Source organism: Bos grunniens, chromosome 22 (genome assembly GCF_055505025.1).
Source record: "Bos grunniens cultivar Pamir isolate PY7600 chromosome 22, Bosgru_T2T1.0, whole genome shotgun sequence".
Lineage (NCBI taxonomy): Eukaryota > Metazoa > Chordata > Mammalia > Artiodactyla > Bovidae > Bos > Bos grunniens.
The window spans coordinates 5,954,507-5,979,705 of NC_141186.1; the positions used below are offsets into that span (position 1 = coordinate 5,954,507).

At 45.7% G+C, this 25,199-nt stretch overlaps 1 long non-coding RNA gene across 8 annotated transcripts in view; it reads right to left on the reverse strand.

Moving 5' to 3' along the window:
• LOC147347952 (uncharacterized) overlaps window positions 1-25,199 on the reverse strand; it is a 146,727-nt gene that overhangs the window by 76,345 nt on the left and 45,183 nt on the right. For 3 of the 8 annotated variants that reach the window (XR_015150847.1, XR_015150849.1, XR_015150852.1), the window contains exon 2: window positions 11,065-11,109. The exons of the other annotated variants lie outside the window; for them this stretch is intronic. This is a non-coding gene — a long non-coding RNA (uncharacterized LOC147347952). The remainder of the gene's footprint in view (window positions 1-11,064; window positions 11,110-25,199) is intronic. 8 annotated transcript variants of the gene reach the window in all.

Sequence of the window (25,199 nt, forward strand, 5' to 3'; positions counted from 1 at the left end):
CGCTGAAAGTCTGTTAACTCTTTGCAGCTTCTGGCACTTTTACCACAAAGAATTGGACCTTCATGTGCCACTGCTGTTGTTTAATCAGTTAGTCGTGTCCAACTCTTATGCAATCCCATAGGCTAGAGCCCACCAGGCTCCTCTGTCCATGGGATTTCCCAGGCAAGAATACTAGAGTAGGTTGCATTCCCTTCTCCAGGAGATCTTCCCAACTCAGGGATGGAACCATGTCTCCTGCATCTCCTGAATTGGCAGGTGGATTCTTTACCACTGAGTCACCTGGGAGCCCCATGTGTCACTATCACCAAGGGTGTAATTGAGGCATAAAGGGTGGTTCAGGAGATGGATGCAGAGAGCGTGCTCCAGTTAGTTAAGAGAATGAGAACAAGGATGCTTCCTCCTGTATCTGGCATGTGTGTGGAATACCCCCTCCTCCCAGAAATGAGTGCTGGGGATACAGGAGGACCCCTAGCTTTAGGAGCTTATGCCTAGTGCAGGGGTCTGCAAACTTCCACCTCTTTTAGGCTATGCAGGTCATAAAAGCTCTGTCCCAACTACTTAACTCTGCCTTGCAGCACAAAAGCAGCCATGAAAGTGAGTCACTCAGTCATGTCCAGCTCTTTGTGACCCCATGGACTACACAGTCGATGGAATTCTCCAGGCCAGAATACTGGAGTGGGTAGCCTCTCCCTTCTCCAGGGGAATCTTCCCAACCCAGGGATCGAACCCAGGTCTCCTGTGTTGCAGGCGGATTCTTTACCAGCTCAGCCACAAGGGAAGCCCAAGCAAAACAGCTATAGATAGTATGTAAGTGAATGGACGCAGCTGCATCACAATAAAACTGTTAAAGAAAAAAAAGTAGCTGGCTATATTTGAGCCACAGACTAGTCTGCAAACTATTGTACCTAGACACCTAAAGAACGGCTTATGGGGAAAAAACAACTTCTGTGTTATTTCATGTTTAGATCTGCTTGCTACCTTCATCCCTGAACAGCTTTGATCTGGGTGTGGACTCTCTGGATCCCACTTAGCTCCTGGAGTGTTTGGAGCTGCTATTCCACTGTCTGTGAGCGCTGGTGTCTTCAGTCAGTTGATTCTTCATCCTTGAAGTCCAGGAATCTTGTTAGGATATGGCTTAGTGATCCCAACATAAAAGGCTTTGTTTTCCACAAGAGATTTTAGCTCCTTTATAATTATTGATGTGATAAGGATGTTTGTCATCTTATTTTATATTGTACTTTCTTTTCTGGTTTCAAAACTTCCTCACCATCTCGTGTTTTGCTTTATGTTGTCTGCTGCTTCTAATCCTAGTAGCATACGTAGTTTTATCCAAGTAGGTTACTTTTATGATCGCAATTTATACTGTATCTGCTAAATCTGTAAACAGTGATGAATTTAATATATTATCCTTTCTCCTTCCTTCACTTCCATCATCCAATTACTCAATCAAGTAATTTCACAGATACCTTTATAATATTCATTTATGTGATGGCTTAATATTTACTATTTAATATTTTCTTCCAATTTTTGTGCTGAAGTCCTATTTGATATCTTCTTTTTTCTTACTATTTTTTCTCTGAGTTTATACATTTCTGCTTTATGTTCCAGTTACACAGTGGTAATACAATTAAATTGAATTAATTTGTGTTAGAAAAATTGGGAGGCCTGTGTTGTCTAGATTTCCTGTTCCAGGTGTATTTGAATATTGTGTGTGTGTGTGTGTGTGTGTGTGTGTGTCCCTCACCCCTAATGGAGATAGACAACTACAGGGGGTTTTGCAATGCAAAGACTTTTCCCTCCTCCTCCACCAGAGACAGCTTCTTGCAAACAAGGCTCACCTATGTGATTCTTCATGTAACCTCAGCTCCTCTGTCATCTGGAAAAAATCTAGATGAGGTCTTGGGAGCTCTGGCAACTGTCGAGATGTAGAGTTTTTACCTGCAGGTGCTCTCACCTGGAGATGACTTGTTTCTGGCTCTTTTGAGCTGTGACATTTCTCTGTGCTTCTTGAGCATCCCTTTGCTGGACCCACTGCTTTTGGCAGCCCCTCCATCAGCTTTTCAATTTGGAATTTTTGCTGCCCTTTAGTTTTGCTAAAAATGGAGTTTGTGTTTACATTCTTCATTCACCTTTTCACTTTTGAGAACAATGTATGAAAATCCCTTTTTCTTTACAGACTCTCAATAGATATTTACATCAGTAAGTTCTGATTTATATTTCCCTTTTCAGTCTTGAGATAATTTCCTTTTTTGCAAAATGATGTCATGAAGCCATGGGCAGAGAGAGTCAGAAACAAAAGTCATGGTATCAGATGACTCTCCATATGGAGTTGTGGGAGCATTTGCTCCGCAAATACTTTTTCAGGTACTCAATATATATGCAGAGTACATCATGTGAAATGCCAGGGCTGGATGACTCACAAGCTGGAATCAAGATTGCCAGGAGAAATATCAACAACCTCAAATATGCAGATGATACCGCTTTAATGGCAGAAAGCAAAGAGGAATTCAAGAGCCTCTTGATGCAAGTGAAAGAGGAGAGTGAAAAAGCTCTGAAAAACATTCAAAAATCGAAAATCATGGCATCCGGTCCTATCACTTCATGGCAAATAGATGGGGAAAAAGTGAAAACAGTGACAGATTTTATTTTCTTGGAATCCAAAAGCATTGCAGATGGTGACTGCAGACATGAAATTAAAAGATGATTGCTCCTTGGAAGAAAAACTATGACAAACCTAGACAGTATATTGAAAAGCAGAGACATCACTTTGCTGACAAAGGTCTGTATTCAAGGTTATGGTTTTTCCAGTAGTCATGTACAGATGTGAGAGTTGGACCATAAAGAAGGCTCAGTACCAAAGAATTGATGCTTTTGAACTGTGGTGCTAGAGAAGATGCTTGAGAGCCCTTTGGACTTCAAGATCAAATCCATACATACTAAAGGAAATCAACCCCAAATATTCATTGGAAGAACTGATGCTTAAGCTGAAGCTCCAATTCTTTGGCCGCCTGGTGCAAAGAACTGACTTATTGGAAAAGACCCTGATGCTGGGAAAAATTGAGGTCAGGAGGAGAAGGGGGTGACAGAGGATGAGACGGTTGGATGGCATCAACAACTCAATGGATATGAGTTTGAGCAAACTCCAGGAGATAGTGAAGGACAGGAAAGCCTAGTGTGCTGCAGTCTATGGGGTCACAAAGAGTCGGACACAACTTAGTGACTGAATGATGAACAATAACTCTATGTGCAAAAACTGTGCAAGGCAATGGTAAAATTTTAAGATATATAAATATGCCCATAGAAGCACACTCTCCAGATGGGGATAAACTGTAGCCCAATATCTCTATTTAGAAAGGCCTAGAATCTGCTTCCTTAAAATGTATGACTTCTTGAAACCTCAGCTTTCTTATCTAAAAAATGGTTTCGATGATACTACCTACCCTTGTGACTGTTGTGAAAAGTATACAAGTTGATGCCAGTTTTTATATATGAAAGTCATAGGCGATATTAATAAGATTAGACTGGTAGGTCAGGGCCAGAATGGAGAACTTGAAGATCTCATTAAGAAATTTCATCTTTAGACTATGGGTTCCCTGCAGATAATGATATGATGAAAATGGTGCTTAAGGAAGATTTTCTGGTCAGTCATTAATCTGCAGAAAAACGAGGCAATGAAGAGGCTAACAGCAAAGAGACTGGGTAGGAGGTAGATCAGTTAGATGTTTCTTCTACACGGCAGCCACTGAGATATCTTAAGGGAAATAGCATTGGCACTGACCAGGAAAAGAGGCATCTAAGTTATCACAAGAGATGCTGGCTGCAAACAACCCTTACGTCTGCACCAGAGCATACGAGCTGAATGGCAGCCCTACCCCTGAGCGAGAGTGTCCACTTCTGAAAGTGCTATTAACTCACGTAAAAGGATGATGCTTCCAGAGTTGGTTAATTGTGCCACTAGTCGAAATGCCAGTGCCCATCACGTCCCTCAGAGCCTGCCCTTCCGCACCCCCAGATCTAAGGGGGCCTCTGGCAGCAGCCTCTCTCTGTCCCTGGGGCTGTCTCCTCCCCATGTGGAGGGAGGTGACACCTGGGGACAGTGCTCCACAATGCCTCAGGAGGTTGATGGACAGAAGTAGGGCTTACTCACCTCCAAGGCGGGACAACTCTGAGATACGGCCTACACTTCATCCCCAAGGTCCCAGCAGGACTGAGGCTCAGTGATCAGGAGTGAAGCCTGCTCATTAAGGCGTAGCATGCTGACCGCCTTCCTCCCCCTGTCATTCCTCACTTCCCTGCGGACGCTGCCTGAGATCACTCCCAAATAAACTTCTTGAACTTAAATATCTTTCTCAGAATGGTCTTCTTGAGGAGACTGTATACATATAGACTTTCAACCTCAAGTTTGTCCAAAAGACATTCTTCTCAATTTAATAGAGAAGAAAATACTTTTCAGAAGGCCCACAAGCCTTCTCCACACATGTCACTGGCCCACAGTGGGGTCACATGTCCCTGCCCAAATGTAATCACACAGAGAATGCGATGAACACGATGGGCACCACACAGCAGACACTTGAGCACCACTGGGGTCAGGTGACCGAGGAAGCGCGCCTCTGGATGACAGCCACAGTCTTCCTGGAAAAGGCTTCTCTCATAAGCGGGCACAGGCAATGAGTGTCTGCTGTCGCCGTCATTGTTTCACTGCCCTGGCAGAGAAAACCTGCGTCTGGATCCTGGACTGGACTTATCATCCAGTGAGTTCTGAGCTTTTCATCTTCCTTTAGAGAAATAAGAAGTTTTAGCCTTCAACTCTGTGAAGAACCTACCATGAGTCTGACGTGCACATTTCTACGGCAACGGGCTTAATACATCTTCATCGCCCATATTAGGATAACATTTTCCATAATGATTAGGTATTCATACCACTTTTCCCTTCATTGATCTGAGTGCTCAGACCTACATTAGAACCACTTAGGAGTAGCTGTGCCACACGCCAGCCCTTGATTATACAGCAAAATGTCGAATATCCCCACATGCATGCACAGCTTCACACCTAACACAGGTGTAGAAAGGTTGCCTAGAAAGCACTTATTCTTATCCAGTCTTTGCAGCCAAGACACCTAATGATCAATAACCTGGGCCATAAAGGGTCTTTGGAAACAGAATCTAGAGTTTATTCTTGTTTTGTATGAAGGTTTCCTCACCAGACTTCTCTTCACAGCCAGGAACTGGTTCCAGGCACACCCTTTGCCTCAGTGTGGGACCCTGGCTGCCATTTTGCTCCCTGAACTTTTCCTAGATCCCAGGCACCGAGATGGTTCACCGAGATTATCTCCCAAAGGGGAAACCCTTCTGAGGAGGTCACAGAGAGAGAATTCCCCCCGGCTGGGACTGTCAAACACCTCACGGCAGACAGGGGAAGAGAAAGGAGAGTGTCTGGGACCTGGAGCTGTCCCTTCAGTGTGGACTTGAGGCTAGAGGCTGGTGCTGTCAGCCATGTGCAGAGCACCGAGGGACGGAGTTTGCATTCAGTTGGGGCTTTTATCTTTGTTGGCATGGAAATAAATTGGTTCCACTTTTTATTTCCTCTGTAAAAGTCCTTTAAATTCTAACAAGCTAATGGAGCCAATTTCTTTTGCCACCCCAATCCAAGTCCATTAACCCCACCCTACTTTTCATCGTAACCTGTGCCCCTTTCTAAGCCAAGCAATCATTCACGTTAAGTCTGTCCTGTAGGAGGAAAGATTCAGAGGTGTCTGACAGTTCCTGCTTGAGACAGAGATTCAGGGAGGATGTCGGGCAGCTGAGTCCTTCAGAGACTGCTTGTCAATCTTGGCCTTTGGGCTGACATCCAGGAAGATGGGCCATTAGCAAGAAGCCATCTTTTGACCTTCACTAATGGTGGGTGCTGCAGAAGTGGGAGGCATGGTGAGCCCCATCCTTGGGAAAAAATGCAGAAGGCCCTCCACAAAGGACAAAGAAGCAGTGGAAACTTCCAGTTTCTGTCTCACTGAAGAGGCAGGCACTGCACAGAAGAAGATTAAAGTATTTTGAAGCTGGTTCTCAACGCTGTATTACCTTACATTTGTTATTTTATCTCCCTGTTTTTGCATGATATTAATAGGAAAGCCCAATATGGAAGACCCTTGTGGTCTCAAATCAGGAAATGGAGTGAGACAGGGCAGAAGGTCTGGGTCCCACCAACAGCTGGTTTCAGGAGGAACAGAAACCAATGTTACATAGTGAGTAACAGTAGCTTTAGGAAGAGACAAAGTCAAATTGGGGGATTTCAGAAAGAAAAGGCAAGTGGAAGAAGATGTTCTTGACCTCAGACAGGTCTATGGCAGTCAGACCAAAGCCAGAGCTCTAGGAAGCACCGTGTCACCAGGAGCTGCATGACTTTTTAAGTCTAGGCCTATACCATCCAATATGGTGACCACTCACCATGTCACTACTGAACTCTTGAAATGTGGCTGCTCAGAATTAAGATATACATTCAATTTTGGAGACATGTATTTGTTGCTCATTAGTTTTTTATACTGCATGCTGAAATGACCTCAACTGTAATATGCTAGGTTAAATAAAACATTATTAAAATTAATCCCCCTTGTCTATTTTCACCCATTTTACACATACACAGTCCGTATCTCTTATCTACTGAACACCACTTGTCTGTGCAGCCAGAGCAAAAGCTGCCCCACTTGGAGCAGCACAAGACTGGAAACACATATTTCCCATTCCCAGTGACTCAAGCATGTCTGAGAGCTGTTTTAGACAATGACTAATTGACTAGGAGAGAACTAATCTTGCTTGTTTAATTCCAGACCAAAACCTCCAGGACATGGGACAGGAGGCAGGCAACAATTTAGACTATAAACCAGCCACCTAAACGTCACCAAACTCTCAATTCCCTGAATATATGGATAAAGGTCACACTCCTAAGCTGTTTTTACAGGAGGAAGACCCCCACCAGATGAAAACTGCTGACCACAAGCACTCAGACACCAGATTGTTTAAAACCAAAGATTGGTGATGCTCAAAACTTTCCTTTGATGCCAACCAATGGGAGATCTGTGCACAAGCTGATCACGCACACTGCAGCCCCTCCCTCATATTGCCTTTAAAACCTCCGTCTCCTGGGGATTCCCCTGGTGGTCCAGTGGTTAAGAATCCGCCTTCTAATGTGGGGGATGCGCATTCCATCCCTGGTCAGGGAACAAAGATCCCGTATCCCTCGGGGCAGCTAAGCCTCCATACCACAATGAAGACCCAGCGCAGCCAAACAAACAACCAAAATAACCTTTGTCTCCTAACCAGTACCTTGGAGACGGTCTGAGGACGTATCTACCATCTTCCCAGGTTGCTGGTCTCCTAAATGAAGCAACTTTTCCTTTTCCACCAACACTCATCTCCTGAGTGTAGGTCTTTCCAGCGGTGAGCAGCTGAATTTGATTTCAGTACATTCGGACAAAGGGGTACAGAATTTTACAACTCTGGGTGGGTAAGGTCATCTGTGGAAATGTGCCCTCCTCCTCTGGACCCCAGAGCATCCTACTCCCATGAGAAGCACTGGCACCAGCCTCAGCAAGGCTATCAGGCAGGAGGGTTTGGACCTGCCTGCCATCCAGGAGCACAAGCGTGGCTTTATTTCATGCATTAACTCTTCCTTTTGCCTCCAGAAAAAAATCACCTTTGGGGGATGCTGACAACACAGGAAGCAGGAAAAGGTGTCAGTTCCCTTCTCTGCCCCAGTTTTTTCAGCTTTTGGTTGAGCTCCACTGGGTCATGGAAATTTGCCTCTTCTTGCTGCCCTGACTCGGCCCAGCAGTCTATTTCAATAAGCCGGCCATCGGGTGTGCCAGCAGCCTCCACTCTGCACTGAGGCACCAGCTCAAAATCATTTCATTACTCACAGTTGGGAGGCAATCTGAATATCCTGGAAGCCAACTTTGTTCTATTTACTCAAGTACTGAGGTCTTTCTTTATCCTATTGACTTATTACTGGGATTTGCAGAACATTTTGTGAATTCTGGTTGATTAGTAGGTTTTGATTTTAAAAAGTCTTTTTTTTTTTTTTTCAGTTGTGTTTTACCTCTTTAAGAAAACCCATTCATCTGGTTAACAAAAATGAATGATTCATGCAAAGCACAAGCACTTTTTCATGCCCTCAATGAGCTCCCAGACTAATTGAGTGGGATAGATTTGTTTTCAAAAAATTACAGATACCATGAGAGAAATCTATACAGAACAAGGAGGTATGTAAGGGAGGGAGTGATCAGTTTTCCTCTGGAGAGATAAGAAAACGTTCTAAGGGTCTTTGAGTTCAGACTCCCCCTCCTCCAACACACACATACACACACACACACACTCCTCCCCCAAGTGTGAGATCCAAATTAGCATATCTAAATGCCTCCAGACATTTCCACTTGCTTGCCTCAGAACGTCTCAAACATAACATATATAATATGTATTTCACTTTTTTCAAAGAAGCCATCCCTTCTCTGCCACCCACAGTCCCTTCAGTTTCCCCATCTCAATGAATGGCCTCACTAACAACTCAGTTCTAACCCTCCATCTGTGGGTCACTCTCGGTACCTCGCTTTTCCTCCATATGGCTCGACCAGTCCACCTGGGAATTCTGTCAGTTCATCGTCATCTATCATCCAGGGTTAAGGCAGCTGACCCTATACTCACTCACTTCCTCCACACCTTTCCCTTAAATTCTAAGTTCTAGGCAGCAACATCCATTTATTTCTACAGACATAAATCAGGTCTTGTCAGTTACCTGCTCATGCCTATCGATGGATCTTTACTGCACAGATAAAATTCCAAACACTTATCTTAGAATCTGTAAAGATGTCTTAAATAGGACACAAAAACCGCTAGTAGTAAAGAATCCGCCTGCAATGCAGGAGACCCCGGTTCGATTCCTGGGTTGGGAAGATCCCCTGGAGGAGGGCACAGCAACCCACTCCAGTATTCTTGCCTGGAGAATCCCATGGACAGAGGAGCCTGGTGGGCTACAGTCCATAGGGTTGCAAAGATTCGTACATGACTGAAGTGACTTAGCACGCACAATGAAGGGAAATAAGATAAATTGAACTATGTTGAAATTAACAACTTTCAATCATCAAACAGAATTAATTGAAAAGGCAACCCACTGAGCAATAGATGGTATTTACAAACGCATACCTGACAAAGGACTCGTATTTAAAAATAAAAGAACTCAGACAAATAAGAAAATTAGAAACTACTCTGTAGAAACATGAGCCAAATATTTGACAAAAGAGAACATCCACATGGTCAACATACATATGAAAAGGGCTCAGCTCACTCATCGAGTCTCAATGCAAGACCACTGCATCCGTCAGGATGGCTGAAGTGAACAAGGCGTATGGAATAACATCCAGTGTTAGGGCGGGTATGGAGCACCTGGAATGCTCACCCACTTCTGCGGACAGCGTGACTTGGTACAAAATGGCAGGAAAACTATCTGGCAGTTTCTACTGAAGCTGAGCATATGCACACCCTATGCTCCATCAATCCTACCCTCAGCTACACACATACACACACACCCCCAAAATCGACGTATGCATGTGAACATGCTAAATTGCTTCAGTCATGTCCAACTGTTTGCAACCCCCCAGACTCCTCTGTATGTATACATACATAGGGCTTGCCAGGTCTCTGCATACATACATACACCTGAAGACAGCTACAAGACCACTGTCAGCAGCACTACTCATAAATAAGCCCCAAATGGAAATTAACCAAAGGCTCACTGATGGCAGATGAATAAATAAATCTTGGTTTAGTCATGTAATGGATTATTCAACAGCAACGAAAGTGATTTAAATCACAGGAAATACATGGTTGAATTTCAAGGTCATACTGAACAAGAGACAGCAAAAGCGTGCTTACTGCATGACTTGTTTGCGCCACATTCAAAAGCAGGCAAAACTGACGAGGGTGATCAGAAGTCTGGTAAGTGCTTCTTGGGCAGGAGGGAGTCCGTGGTGACTGGAAAGGGGACCAGGAGTGCTCTGGCTGCGGGCTGTATTCCGTTTTCTGATTTGAATGTTGGTTACACAGCTATGTTTTGTGTGACAAAATTTATAAAAATTGTACTGTGGTTTATGTACTTTTCTCCATGTACCTCAAACTTTAATAAAAGTTTTTAAAAATTCACATTTCCAATCACAGCCCGAGGCCCCAGCCTGTCTCCAAGCTCACCCCAAGGCCCTTCTCCCCAGGTTCACCAGCTCCCACCCAGGGCTTCTCTTCAGCCTCAGGACCCTGTTCATCCTGCTCTCTCACTGGGTGGTCTCCCCTCACCCTTCACCAGCTGGTTCGTGTTCTCCCGGGCACCTAAGCTTGGGTGCCTCCTCTTCCTGGTCACCACACCAGCAGGTCTCCAACTGATATTTTCTACTACAAGCCTCTGTCTCCTCCTTTGACAGCACCTATCACACTTTTGAACAAACAAATCTGTAAAAAAGTGTTGTCCAGGTGAACAAAAAAAAAAAAGAACAGACACCTAACACTGAATTTCCCTAACTGGTATGGAAAGAAAGGAAACGAGGTCAGGATGGAGGGCATCTGTCTCCAGCAGGGCCTCTGTGATGTGCTTACTAGGAGTGATTAGATACTGCTGCAACCTCGCAATGCATCTCAGGCTTTCAAAGTTGCTTCTGTGGTTGACTGGTGGGTAACTCTCTCCACAGGCTTTTTTCCTGCCTGGAAAGAGACCTAATGAAAGACAAAGTAATAGGCACTGCCTGCAAACACACTGGTCAGAACACTGCACTTAAATGGTCGTGCTCTGCTGGTGTCCTCAGGAAATGGAAGCCCTTCAGAAAGCTCACCATTACTCTGTCAGCTGGAATATCCCTGCGCCCTCCACGGGCACTGGGACAATTTTCCTTCCCTACGAGGGTGTCCCTTTCTGACTCCAGTGTCCTCAGCAGGTGAGAGCAAGGTTTCTGAAAGTGAAACGATGCTTTGAGTTTATGTGCGTTCACTTGAGCCCTCCTTTGTAAGCTGCCGAGAGCTGTGTGATGGCCTCACCTTAGCGGAACTGCCTGTTGACCCGGCGTTCTTGACAACTTGAGCCTGTGGAAAGGATGGGTCAGCAAATCAGCTGAAATGAGAAGGCAGTGATTTTTATGACTGGTACAAGTCATCTGATGGGAAATCACAGGGCATATAGAGCATCCCACACACACTTTTAACATGCTTCCTGTGATCCACATGGCTTTATTGGTGAAAGCATTTACAAGTAAGCATACTGTACTTGTATTATTATTTCCAATTCCCCATTAGAGACACTGCAACTGAGTCTGCAGTTTCTGATAAAGGCAGAGTCCATTTCTCAAGCACTGGTGTGGGACTCAGCTAAGCAACTTAACTTTCGCCAGCTGGGTGTGGGTGGCATCGTAACACCTCCGAGCATAGACCTTAGGAGGCATCACGCTTTCTTCTCCTGCTCACACTGCTCACACGGCCGTGAGAAGAGCATGGGTCAGGTAGCTCACTGGTGCAAGGAGGACAAGAGACATGGAAAACACCTGGACCCAACCCACAGCTTCAAGGTGAGCTCCGACAAGCAAGGCCTCAGTCAGTCAACCTCATCCCCCGACCAACACACAGGTGCATGAGTGAGAAGATCAGCTCTGCTTCCACACTGAGTTTCGGTGGTTTTTCAGTCAGGAGTTTTGTGGAAAAAGAAAATGACACAACAAAAATCAGTCTACTTATGACTTGGCGCTCTCCTACTGCCCTTAATGAGTCAACGTCACCATCCCCTTCCATGAGGTCAGCAGCAACTCTCGGGCAGACAGCGTCCTCTCAGACCAGTGACGAATGACTGCGCATTCACGATGCACCAAGCACTGAGAACACCAGGACGACTATCAGAGGCTCTCATCCTCGAAGAGCCCGTGTCCTGTGTGGGACACGGACACCCAGAAAACCACACCTGGAAAACCGTAGGATTCTAAGATGGGCACTGGACTGCCTTCCCAGCCCAGGGGTGATGAGTGATAACTCCACTGTCCAAGAGAGACCATCTTTCACAGAGAGAAGACCACAGGCTGAGGAGGTGCAGAGCCCATGATGGGCCGGGAGGCAGGCACGGGGCTGCCACTGGGCACAGAGTGACCAGCCCAGTGACGAGTCCCTCCAGTCCTCAGACGGTGGCTGGATGGCATGCGGGGCAGCTCCATATAAACCAGCAGGCAGTGGCTGTCTCCTGGCACTAGGAATCCACTTCCTCCAGACCAGGAAATAAGAACTGGCTTACACTGTCAACTTGTACAGAACCAAACGGCAGTAACCTACAACATCATTGAGCATAATTATCTTCTTTTTTAACAAATATACATATTGAGGTATACCTTATTCACCATAAACTTCACCTGTCTTAAATATAAATTCAACAATTTTTTTTGTGAATTCACAGAGTTACGCAACCAGGACCAGAATTTAATACTAGAACACCTCCATCAGCCCAATAAAGATCTGCTCTATCCATCTGCAGGCACTTCTGGTTCCCATTCCTGGCTTTGGGCAGCTATCAGTTGACTTTCTGTCTCTACCTATGGCCTTTATTGGCAATTTCATATAAACAGAATCACATAATAATGTGGTCTTTTGCATTTGGTTCTTTCACTCAGCATGTTTCTGAGGTCCATCCATGTTTTAGCATGATGCATTGATGCATTTTGTTTTTTAAGGAAATTAGTTTCCTTTTCCAATTTCACTCCTGCCCAACAAAAATAGAATTAGAACATTACACATATTTATAACTTTGGTTTCTTCAGCAATCAGGCTCAGGGAGGCTGGTGCCTACAAGAAATGGAGAAATCACTGATCAAAGTAGAAGGGAGATCTCTTCTACACTTCCACATCCCTCATCACACTGGCCAAGATGGAATCCAAATCTGCAGCCACCACAGAGAGCATCGGAGTCATCATTACTCCTCTGGGAATATGATGACCATTACGTATTTCCCTGACCACAGAGGACAAGCTTCTCGGGCTACCCTGATGCCGACTTCCTTTCTGCATGTGTCTCTCTCTGTTTCACTGACTCTCTCTCATGAAAACAGAGACACAGAGTGAGTGAGTGAGTGTGTGTGTGTGTCCTGCCCCCTTTACTGGTCCTCCAACTTGTTCACTCAGAATTTTGGAACTTCAATGAGACGGGATCTTATCCAAATAGGACTACAGGCCAAGACCAGAAAAATTATCTTACCACATTCCAGTTTCAGTTCAGTCGCTCAGTCATGTCCAACTCTTCGTGACCCCATGAACTGCAGCACGCCAGGCCTCCCTGTCCATCACCAACTCCCGGAGTCCACCCAAACTCATGTCCACTGAGTCAGTGATGCCATCCAACCATCTCATCCTCTGTCATCCCCTTCTCCTCCCGTCTTCAATCTTTCCCAGCATCAGGGTCTTTTCCAATGAGTCAGCTCTTCACATCAGGTGGCCAAAGGATTGGAGTTTCAGCTTCAACATCAGTCCTTCCAATGAACACCCAGGATTGATCTCCTTTAGGATGGACTGGTTGGATCTCTTTGCAGTCCAAGGGACTCTCAAGAGTCTTCTCCAACACCACAGTTCAAAAGCATCAATTCTTCGGCACTCAGCTTTCTTTATAGTCCAACTCTCACATCCATACATGACCACTGGAAAACCCATAGCCTTGACTAGACGGACCTTTGTTAACAAAGTAATGTCTCTGCTTTTTAATATGCTGTCTAGGTTGGTCATAACTTTCCTTCCAAGGAGTAAGAGTCTTTTCATTTCATGGCTGCAATCACCATCTGCAGTGATTTTGGAGCCCCAAAAAATAAATCTACCACATGGAAGACTGTAAAATTCAATCATCAAAGTCATGATTTGCAAACAGAAACCAACAGAAAAAGGACAACTGATCTCAACATGTTTGTTTGGTAAATATTAAGCATTTCAGTCGGGCAGTCCAGAAAGGACACATTTCTATATAGTTGCTTATTACTTCCATCAGTGAGACTGGGTCAAACCAGCTCACAATTTAAGGAGGCTGTTCCTTTTATAAAATCATGGAGAGAATCATGTAAGCTTTGCATAAAATAGAATTTTGGGTGTGTAATCAGCCAAGGGAGTGGCCCAACCTACTTGAGAAGGATAAACAGTCCTATGGACCAGCTGAATCCCCACGCGTGTACCACCACACACAATTGCTGCCAGTATCCTATGCCCAATGCACACAGTCTGATTTTCATGGCAGCTTCACGACCCCTGTTACATGGGGTCCTGTTACATGTCTGTCCTGTGCGCTGAGGCCACCTATGACATCACCACAGTCAGCTGAGAGACACTGCCACGAAAAACATTTCCACACAAGGAGGCTGCGACTGTGCCAAGCCTGACTGGCAAGGGGGAGGGATCTGGCAATGCTTTGGCAGCAAGTTTGAATCCAAAGCAATCTGGAGAAGGAGAAAGCAAGGTTTAAATTAAACAGAACTGAACAGAACAGAGAAAAGGAGAAGATAAAGCCTTGTAACTGTAATAAATCCTTCCAATTCAAGGGCAAGAAATAGTGAATGGGAGAAGCTGGAAACAAAACAGAACCTCCACATGCATTTGAGTCACCCACACTCATCTGGTAGAAAACAGGATGTTAACAACACAGAGGATGCTGCCTGAGGGTCCTTATGCCACCCACCTCTCCATTCCCACTGCCTGAGGCTTTTAGGTAAAGCCAGGGCTACTCGAGTCACCCCACATGACCAAAACGTGGACCTCTATGGAAAGCGTGGAGTTAATCATATCCCTTGGTCCCTGGGACATTATCATGATCAGTCTGGACAAGAGCCTACTCTTGCTTTATTTACTTACCCACACTTCTTATGACTTTTCTTTTTCCTGTTTCCCTCCCCATCAGCAGCCATCATCCTGTTTTTAGGTCCATGCTATAAATACACGCTGCTCTTTGCTCTGCAGCATTTCTCCTATGTGAAATGTGACCCACCTCATTATGCTTCCTTCCAACCTCTACTAAGCACTAGCTTTTAAAATTTTTTTAATTTATTTAAACAAACAAAAAAAAAATACAGTTCATCCATTACCCCTGCCCCATTTCCCACCTTACAATCATCACTCTGTTTGCTGTATCTGTGAGCTTAGCTTTACTTTTTGTATTTATTGATTTTTTTTTCTAGATTACACATATGCAAGATGATACAGTATTTGTCTTTCTCTGATTTATTTTATTTAGCATAATGCCCTCAAGGTCCCATCATGATGTCATGAATGGCAAGATTTCACCCTTTTCTATGTCTGAATAGTATTTCATTGTATGTGTGAGTGTGTGTGTGTATAAATCGCAATTTCTTTATCAATTCATCCATCAATGGACACTTAGCTGTGTCTGTATCTTGGCTGTTGTAAATAATGCTACAACGAATGGCAGTGCGTGTATCTTTTCGAATTAGTGTTTTTGTTTTCCTCAGATAAATACCCAGAAGTGGGACTTCCGAATCATATGGCAGTTCTAGGTTTGATTTTTTGAGGAAGCTCCATGTTTCTATAGTGGTTGCACCAATTTATATTCCCACCAACAGTGTTGGAGGGTTCCCTTTTCTCCAATCCTTGCCAACACCTGTAATTTCTCGTCTTTTTGGTGAGTCATTTTGACAGCTGTGAGATGATACACCTCAGCACAATAGCAACACTACCTCATTGTTTTGATTTTCATTTCCCTGATGATTAGTTATGTTGATCATCTTTTCGTGTGCCTGTTGGCCTTCTGTAAGTCTTCCTCAGAAAAATGTCTTTTCAGATCTTCTGTCCGTTTTTTAATCAGATTGCTTGGTTTTCTACTTTGGAGTTGTATGAGTATTTTATATACTTTGGATATTAGCACTAATTTCTTAAATGTCCTGGTTGTTATAGACGGCTCAAGTCCATTTCTGCTGTTCACATATGCAAAACCACATTTTGCCTATGCATTCCTCGGACGGTGGAATCACTTCCAGCTCCTCACCTCCACAAACAAGCTGGGACAATGAGATCTCTACATGCCTCCTGTAGACCAGGGTGGGTATTCTTTGAGCTATACACCCAAGAGCAGACTACAAGTAGATGCCACACAACCAAGAATGCCAAAACTCTCCAAGGTGGCTGTGCACGTCTACATGATCCCCACGTCTCCCCTTTCCAGATTTTCTATATTTTGCCAGCCTGAAAAGTGAAAGTGTTAGTTGCTCAGTGGTGTCCAACTCTTTGTGACCTCATGGAATATGTAGCCCACTAGGCTTTTCTGTCTATGAAATTCTCCAGGCAAGAATACTGGAGTGGGTAGCCATTCCCTTCTCCAGGGGATCTTCCTGACCCAGGAATCATATCTGGGTCTCCTGCATTACAGGCAGACTCTTTACCATCTGAGCCACCTGGGAATGGGTGTCAAATGATATTAGTAACTCATCATTGCTTTACTATTAACTCTTGATTATTAATGAGTTAGAGTATTCTCTGTATGCTTCTTAGCCATTTGGGAGTCCATCTTTTATACTCTACCTGCTCATATCTTTTATCTGTTTTTCTGTTGGAGTGTTGGGTTTTTCTTGTTAATTTTTTAAAGTTTTTAATATAGTCTAGAAATTATAACTTGTCAGTTTAGACATTGCAAATGTTTTCTCTCAATATGATATGTGTCTGTTAACTGTGTACACTGTACCCTTAATTAAAAAGAAATCTTAAATTAATAAATTTAAAGTTAAAAAGAGATTAAAAGAAATATTGGGAAACTTGGATATTATCTGTTTACATACTTTTTAAAGTTAACACAGGACATGTGTCAAGCTAGTATTAACAAAAAAGTGAAGTGAAGTGAAAGTCACTCAGTCACATCCCATGCTTTGCAACCCCATGGGCTATTCAGTCCATGAAATTCTCCAGGCTGGAATACTGGAGTGGGTTGCCATGCCCTCCTCCAGGGGATCTTCCTGACCCAGGAATCAAACCAGGGTCTTCTGCATTGCAGGCAGATTCTTCACCAGCTGAGCTACCAGGGAAGCCCAAAAAAGTGAGTGGCATTTATTAGGACTCAAAAATATTCAAGAGTGATGGTTTTTGGGGGGTGGTGGGCAGAGGCAGGTGGCAGAACCAAGACCTGGAGAGCAGTCGGGAACTGAGGCATCGTCCCTTCTCTCTTTCTCCCTCTTTCTCTTGCTCTCATTCCTACTCCTCTCCATCCTCGCCTGGCCCTCACTCTCCCAAGCGCCCAAGTTGTTAAGCCCTCAGTTCAGAAAGCTCACCAGTAATGATACATTGCAAATTGCAGACTCCTAGAGGAGGGACTGATAGGCCCAGCTGTTTAATCAATGATGCTAGATGAGGTCGTCAGGCTAATAGAGACAGGGCTTCAGGGGTGTGCTACCTTGGTGGCAGCTCTCAGAAAAGGAGAATCGGAGCTGTGCCAACAGCACACGAAGACTGAGGAGACATAAACTGCGGTCACTGAGTGGGTGTGAGAGGCGTGTGAAATTTGCCCTATTAACAGCTGACAATACTTCCTGTCTTGTTCTCTCTGCTGAGACCTGGGGGCCCCTGGAAATCAACAACGACTCTTGAATCGTTTGTGGGCATCACTCTTCAAGAATGATTCGTTGTCTCACCGGTGCCCCTGACAGTTGGCGATTGGTCCTGATATGTCCCGATGAGACATTTCTATATCCAGACTATGTCTGAGTACCTCAGAGACTGTGTGTCAAAAGCTGTGGCTCTTAGTCCCTGACTACAGTCTGAATGGATAAAAGACTCCATTTTTCTCATGAAAAGCATCCTCTCTAAAGAGCTGTCTGGTCTCTAGGGCCAAACTGCAATAACCAAATATATATATCTATATATTTCAGCCTCCATTATTCTTTTACAAATCTGATTCCACACTTGTGCATATTACACAGCAAGTGTATATATTATGACTGTTTTATTTTTTCTTGTATATACATACACTAATAAAAATAGTTAATACTATTGAGTTCTCATTATGAGTCAGGCACTGGGCTAAGTGCTTAACATTTGTAATTGCCACTCCACACTTACAGTCCTCCCACACAAAAACTATAATCCCCACAGCGACCCTATGAGACATTATTACCATTTCCAATTTTTAGTTGAGTATCCCGAGAGGTAGATGATTAAGTAACCTGCCCAGATTACAAAGTGGTGTGTGTAAAGCTGAGATTCAGGTATACCTGGATTCATCATTGCCATGTGCTGTTCTATCTTGACATGTGTGGATGTGTTTGTGTGATGTTTGCTATTCACTGGTCCATTGCTATTATCTACCTTAGGATACGAAGGCTCAAAAGGCAATAACTGCTTTCTATGGCTTTACATTGTACACTTGTCTCAGTTTAGACGTACACCTTTAAAGGGATAAATCTGTGGATGAAAGAGTGGCAACAGCATACAACGCCTGATTTGAACACGGAGGGAAATCCTCTGGGTACAAACACAACACACACGGAGATTTAAGTAAAACATGGGGAAATGTGGGGGAGGGGAGATGGATGCAGGCAAAGTGGGGAGAGTCTCGGAGTCCAGGGGTCAGTGCACCTTCTGACGAGCTGAGCACAGCCCGAGAGAAGGGGAGCCCCAGTCCCCAGGAGGGCCACCTGCGTGTGCCTACGGCAGACAGACTCATCTAAAGCTTGGTCACGGGACTGGTCCCTGAACGCCTCTGGGACGCACTGCTGCAGAGGAGACAGGACCTAGAAAGACCCAGGTGTGCCTCTTACTTCTGCCGCTGTGAGTGATTTGACCTTGGAAATTTTACTTTACCTCCCTGCACTCTCATTCACTTCCGTGTCTGTAAACTAACCCTTTCCTTGAAGCACTGCTGCAAGAATTAGAAATGACTTAGCCTCCTGGGTGGCACACAGGAGCAGTTAAGTTACCATCATTGTCGTCGCTGTCACTGTGAACCATAGGGAAGAAGGTCAGGGGCCTCCCTGTTCCCCAGGAATATTCCACAGCCTCAGACACATGGCTGAGCCTTCTCAGGCCAAGGAATGGCCAGGAAATCTCTATTCTCTCTCAAAGAGAAAGAAAGGATCCCCATTCCCCATGGCTCCACTGAGAAATCTTTCAGATTAAAAATGACCAAGAGAAAGCGTTAAGTCACTCAGTTGTGTCCAGCTCTTTGTGACCCTGTGGACTGTAGCCCACCAGGCTCCTCTGTCAGTGGAATTCTCCAGGCAAGAATACTGGATGGGTTGCCATTCCCTTCTCCAGGGGATCTTTCCAACCTGGGAATCGAACCTGGGTCTACCCCCCTGCAGGCAGATTCTTTACCATCTGAGCCACCGGGGAAGCCCCAAAATGACCAAAAACCCAATTAAAATTGGCTTAAGCAAGAAGGGGACTGTGTTGGCTCATGTAACTGGAAAGACCACAGAAGCGCTGGTTTCAGGATGAGCTGGATTTGAGGCTTCATCACAGATTTCAGGGTTCTCTATCCTTAACTTTGATTCTTCCTCCCACCCTCCAGGTGGCTTAACAGTGTGGTAACACTTTAAAAGAGGAAAAAACAAAACAAAACCTCTGCTCATTTTTACAGCTTCATACATCTGCCCTCTGCAACTCTATTCTTTGGTCACTCCTGGACAAGTAGGGATTCATGCTGCTTGGGACAGTTTGGTTCCCATGCTCATCCTTAAACCAATCCAAGACCAAAGCAAGGAAACCATACTGGTGAGTTTAGGCCTGGGCCCCACACCCATCCCTGGGGCTGGGAATAAATTCAGCCCCACATAAACCCCCTGGACAGAGAATGAGGTAGAGGAAGTCCCCTAAGAAAAACTGAAGTGCTATTAGCTGAAGAAGAAAGTGGATGCTGCAGACAAAAGCACCAGACACATGGCCCAGGCCCTAAACAGCATCAGAGAAATAATGACACCAACATTTACTGAATGTTGACTGTGTCCTGGGATGAGCACTTTCCCTTCACTTCCTCATTCCATCCTTATCATAATGACACAGTGTGTGTGTTATTGCTTTCCCCATTTAACAGATGATGAAACTGAGACTCACAGAGACTAAGTAATTTTTCTGAGGTCGTGACTCTGATAAATGTCAGGGTTGAGATGTGAACTCAAGCCACTGACTCAAGAGTCCATTCCTCGAAAAGATACATGCAAGCCAACGTTCACAGAAGCACTATTTACAACAGCCAAGCCATGGAACTACGCAAGTACCCGTCAAGTGATGCATGGATAAAGAAGATGTGGTACATATATACAATGGGATATTACTCAGCCATTAAAAAATAATGAAATAATGCCATTTGCAGAAACGTGGATGGACCTACAGATGATCCCACTAAGTGAAGTAAATCAGAAATAGAAAGAAAAACACCATATGATATCACTTATATGGGAACTCTAAAGAACTTATTTGCAAAACAGAAACAGACTCACAGACATAGAAAACAAACTTATGGTCACCGAAAGGGAAAGGTGAGTGGAAGCGATGAATAAGCAGTTTGAGATTAACAGAGACACACTAGTACGTATAAAACAGATAAGCAAGGTCCTACTGTGTGGCACAGGGAACTATATTTAATATATTGCAATAAACTGTAAGGGAAAAGAACCTGAAAAAGAATATATGTGTGTGTGTGTATGTATATAACTGAATCACTTTTCTGTATACCTGAAACATTATAAATCAACTATACTAGAATAAAAAATTTAATTAAAAATTTTTTTTAATTTTAGAAAGAGTCCATTCCTACTCTGGTGAACTGAATAAAGATGTCCAGATCCTAATACCTGCAATTTGTGAGCATGTTATCTTCTATGGTGGCTCAGACAGAAAGGAATCTGCCTGCAATGCAGGCTATCCGGGTTCAATCCATGGGCCGGGAAGATTCCCCCGGAGAAGGGACTGGCTACCCACTCCAGTGTTCTTGCCTGGAGAATCCCATAGACAGAGGAGCCTGGTGGACTATGATCCACGGAGTCGCAGAGTCGGACACAACTTAGTGACTTTCACTTTTTGTGGCAAAAGGGACTTTGCAGATGTGATTAAGTATCTTGAGATGGGGAGACTACCCTGAATTACCCTAATGGGCTTAACATGTAATCCCAATGGTCTTTAGAAGACGGAGACAGAGGAGATTGACTACAGAGAGGAGGAGGCAACATGACGAAGGAAGCAAAGACTAGAGTGACGCACTCTGAAAATGAAGGAAGAGGCCAGGATCCAAAGAGGGCAGGTGGCTTCTAGTAGCTAGAAAAGGCAGGAAAACATTCTCCTCTGGAGTCTCCAAAAGGGGCCAGTTCTACTGATTTCTTTACTTTGGCCTAGTGGGCCAAGTCGGAGAAGGCGATGGCACCCCACTCCAGTACTCTTGCCTGGAAAGTCCCATGAACGGAGGAGCCCGGTCCTCTGCTGGAGTCCATGGGGTCGCTATGAGTTGGCACGACTGAGCAGCTTCACTTTCCCTTCTCACTTTCATGCATTGGAGAAGGAAATGGCAACCCACTCCAATGTTCTTGCCTGGAGAATCCCAGGGATGGGGAAGCCTGGTGGGCTGTTGTCTATGGGGTCGCACAGAGTCAGACATGACTGAAGCGACTTAGCAGCAGTAGCAGCAGCAGCGGGCCAAATATGACTCTATACATACTTCTGACCTCCAGCTATAAGAGAATAAACTCTTGCCTTAAGCCACTGAACCTGTCATTAGTTACAGCAGTCACAGGAAGGTACCGCAGTCACCAAACAATTTCCACACACACAAACACACACAAACACGCACACAAACGCATGCAGCCACAATGCCGCCCCAGAGCTAAGGGTACCTGAGGTCCGTGCCCAAGCCCACTTCCTGCAGAGAGTCCGTGGGAAGCGGAGGGAGCACGGCGATAGCTCCACAGCCTCCATCTGCCCCTGCAGGTCTAGGCTGAGCTGCCTCCACCCTCCTCCTCTCCTCAGAGGGCTGCTGCGTGTGGACAATGCCAGGTGGTCCCTGCACCCTGCAGCCTTCAGCTGGGGTCCCCAGGGGTGCACCAGCAGTAAATGGACAGGAGCGAGAGTTACGCTTGAGTAAATACTCCCTCAGCCTCCGGTCTGTCTGAAGTCTGGCTCCACGATGACCAAAGCTCCTGTGCAGGAGCGCTCTCCTTACAACTGCACCTTTTCAGCTTCCTGAGAGGGCTCCTTCCCTGGCCCCTTCAGCCCTAGGAGGGCAGTAGTCCCTGCACCCCCAGACTGGAGCGGGATATTTCCCTGCACCATCTCTTATGGTTTTCTTACATCCTTCTCATACCTGTACACTCATCGCAAAATATCCAGCTTGAGTGTACCATCTGTCTCCTGCCAGGACCCCCACTGACCCAGTTGTATGATGTGGTCAGGAAGTTAGAGATGTGGGCAGCCAGAAGTAGCAAGAAGGTTGGCTGGAAGCAGGGGATCTAATCTGTGAAACAATCTGCTGACTTAGGAAACCACAGGGAGACGGACATCTCAGCTGCACTTCTCTGACCAGGGGCATCAAGGACCACCTTAGCCCCCTGCCCCTGCAAAGACTTGGCTGTGTGTGTGTCTTAGGGTGCATTTCTCTGGAAGCAGGTCCTGTGGGTTAAGCATTTTCTATGCGTGTGTGCTCGGTCGCCTCCAGCTCTTTATGACCCACTGGACTATAGCCCGCCAGGCTCCTCTGTTCACGGGATTCTCTGGGCAAGAATACTGGAGTGGGTCGTCACGCCCTTTTCCAGCGGATCTTCCCAAGCCAGGGATCAAACCCGCATCTCCTGCATTGCAGGCTGACTCTTTACTGCTGAGCTAATCCATGGGCCCATCAGTAGGGAGGGGGCAATTACTCAGCAGAGGGGAGGGTGACCGCTTTGTGCCTGTCACTCTGGAAACAAATGAAGAGCTTGGCCTCTGGGATTTCCCCACTGCAGAGATGAGGGGGCAAATACACCAGCAAAAGAAACCTGTTGAGGGCCCCACGGGTTGAGGGATGCTCCCAGGGAGCATGAACACCTCCACCCAGGAAGGAGTGGGGAGGACAGAGAGAAGCCCCGGCAGGCAGGGCAGAGCCCAGGCGAAGAGATGAATACGCGGTGTGAAAGTCTGTGGGTGTCTGCGGCTATGGGGAAGCCCAAGGGGCGAGGGGCGGGGGATACAGACAGCACATATGCGAAACCAAAGGAAGCTCTGAATCGATTGAGACTGTTTCTAAGTGGAAAGTGGCTCCAGACAGAAATTAGTCTGATTTATAGACAAAAGAAAATAAAATCTGCCTGCATCTGAGTTTACAGATGGAGATTCACATCCACTCAGATGACAGAAAACAAATCCTCTCAAGGTAGCACAGCACAAAGGAAAATTCATCCCAGATACACTGGGCCCTTGCACAGAACCCAAGAGCCGGAGGCTGAACTGCACCAGGGCCTGATGGAAACCAGAAGTGCCCCAGGAAAAAAGGGCAGCTAACCTCTCTGCACACGGGTATGTGCGGAGCCCTCCCGCAGGGCTGCCCAGCCGTGGCCCTGCCCTCATAGTGCCTCCCTCTCTCCTTCCCCCCTCTAGGCTTCTTCATCCGGTTTGCACGTGGCCCCCAAGGGCAACCTCATCTCTACCAGGCAAAATACTAAGATGCCCCTACGAGTTCCCACTCCCCAGTGGACATGCCCATGTAACCTCCAGGATCCTGAGTGTGATGGACCTCACTCCCATGATCAGGTGACATTAAATGGCACAGTGGACTTTAAGGAAAAAGGGGTATTGGGCGAGCCTGACCGTCTGAGCTCTTCCTGAGAAAAAGAGTAGAAGCAGGAAAGGGATTGTTTCCCTGGTGGCTCAGTGGCAAAGAATCCGCCTGCCAATGAAGGAGACATGGGTTCGATCCCTGAGTTGGGAAGATCCCCTGGGGAAGAAAATGAAAGCCATTCCAGTATTCTTGCCTGGGAAATCCCACGGACAGAAGAGCCTGGCAGGCTATAATCCATGGGGTTGCAAGGAGTCAGACATGACTTAATGACTAAACAACAAGAAGGAAAGGAATTAAATATGAGGGAAATTCTCCAGTGTTGGCCTTGGGGACGAAGCAGGCTACAGGGCCAAGACTGCAGGCAGTGCCAAGGAACTAAGAAGAGACCCAGTCACCAGCCAGCAAGGAGACGAGAACCCTACAGCTACTGAAAAACTGAACTTGGTCGACTGCCCCCAGAGAGCTAGAAGTACATTCCAACAGTTCCACTCTTGTGAAACTGTAAGCTGTGGAAGAACCCAGCCACTAGGGCCTGGACCTCTGACCTCCAGAGCTGCAGGCTATTTTGAGTCGGTGCTGTTTTAATCTGGCAAATGTTCCATCATTTGTTACACAGTCACGGGATAGGAGCACACCAAACCCAGCACTGCACCACCTCCTAACTGGAACACCCAACTCTAACCAGCTATACAGTCTAGAAGTCCTAAAACAGTAGAAAGCATCAGCTTGTTCCCAGCTGGGTCACTGTCCACCACCGTCCCAGACCACTGTGGAACCAGGGCCAGGCGTGTTTCCCCCCACAGCAGTGGCTGTGGACAGTTTCAGGCAAGAGGATGTGGATGAGGCTGGCAGCCTGTCTGCCATGTTCCACTACTGCCCTTCTCACTCAGATGGTGTAGCAATCTATCAGTCTAGACCTGCCTTACAGTACGTGCATTTCCTCTCACCCAGCTCGCTGGTGAGCCCATCAAAGGGTGGTCTGCTGCAGGACACAGCACTATCCCATGGGGCAAAGACATGGATGTAAGTCCCGGTCATTCCCCTACATGCTAAGTGAGCACAGGCAAATCACTTAAACTCTCAGGACTCATTTGTGATGTGGCAATCATATCCCTACCATGCAGAGCTGCTACGATAATTAAACTGGATGAAGTAGATAAAGCTCTTTGGGAATCTTTACTAAGTATCGATTCCCTTCTGCCATTTTTAGTCTATTGTCTATGTCCACCATAGCAGCTGGCACAACAGTGCTATAAGCTCATTGCTGCCTCAAATCAAACAAATGAGGAAAAAAAATCCATATATTGGTGGTCTGATTGGTGGGGCAACCAATGGCAGAGAAGTGACCCAATGATCACAAGCAGCAATGGTGTCTGCAGAAGACAGATTTAGTAATGGTTCCCCCGGATGTTGAGTCCGCTGAGAAAGT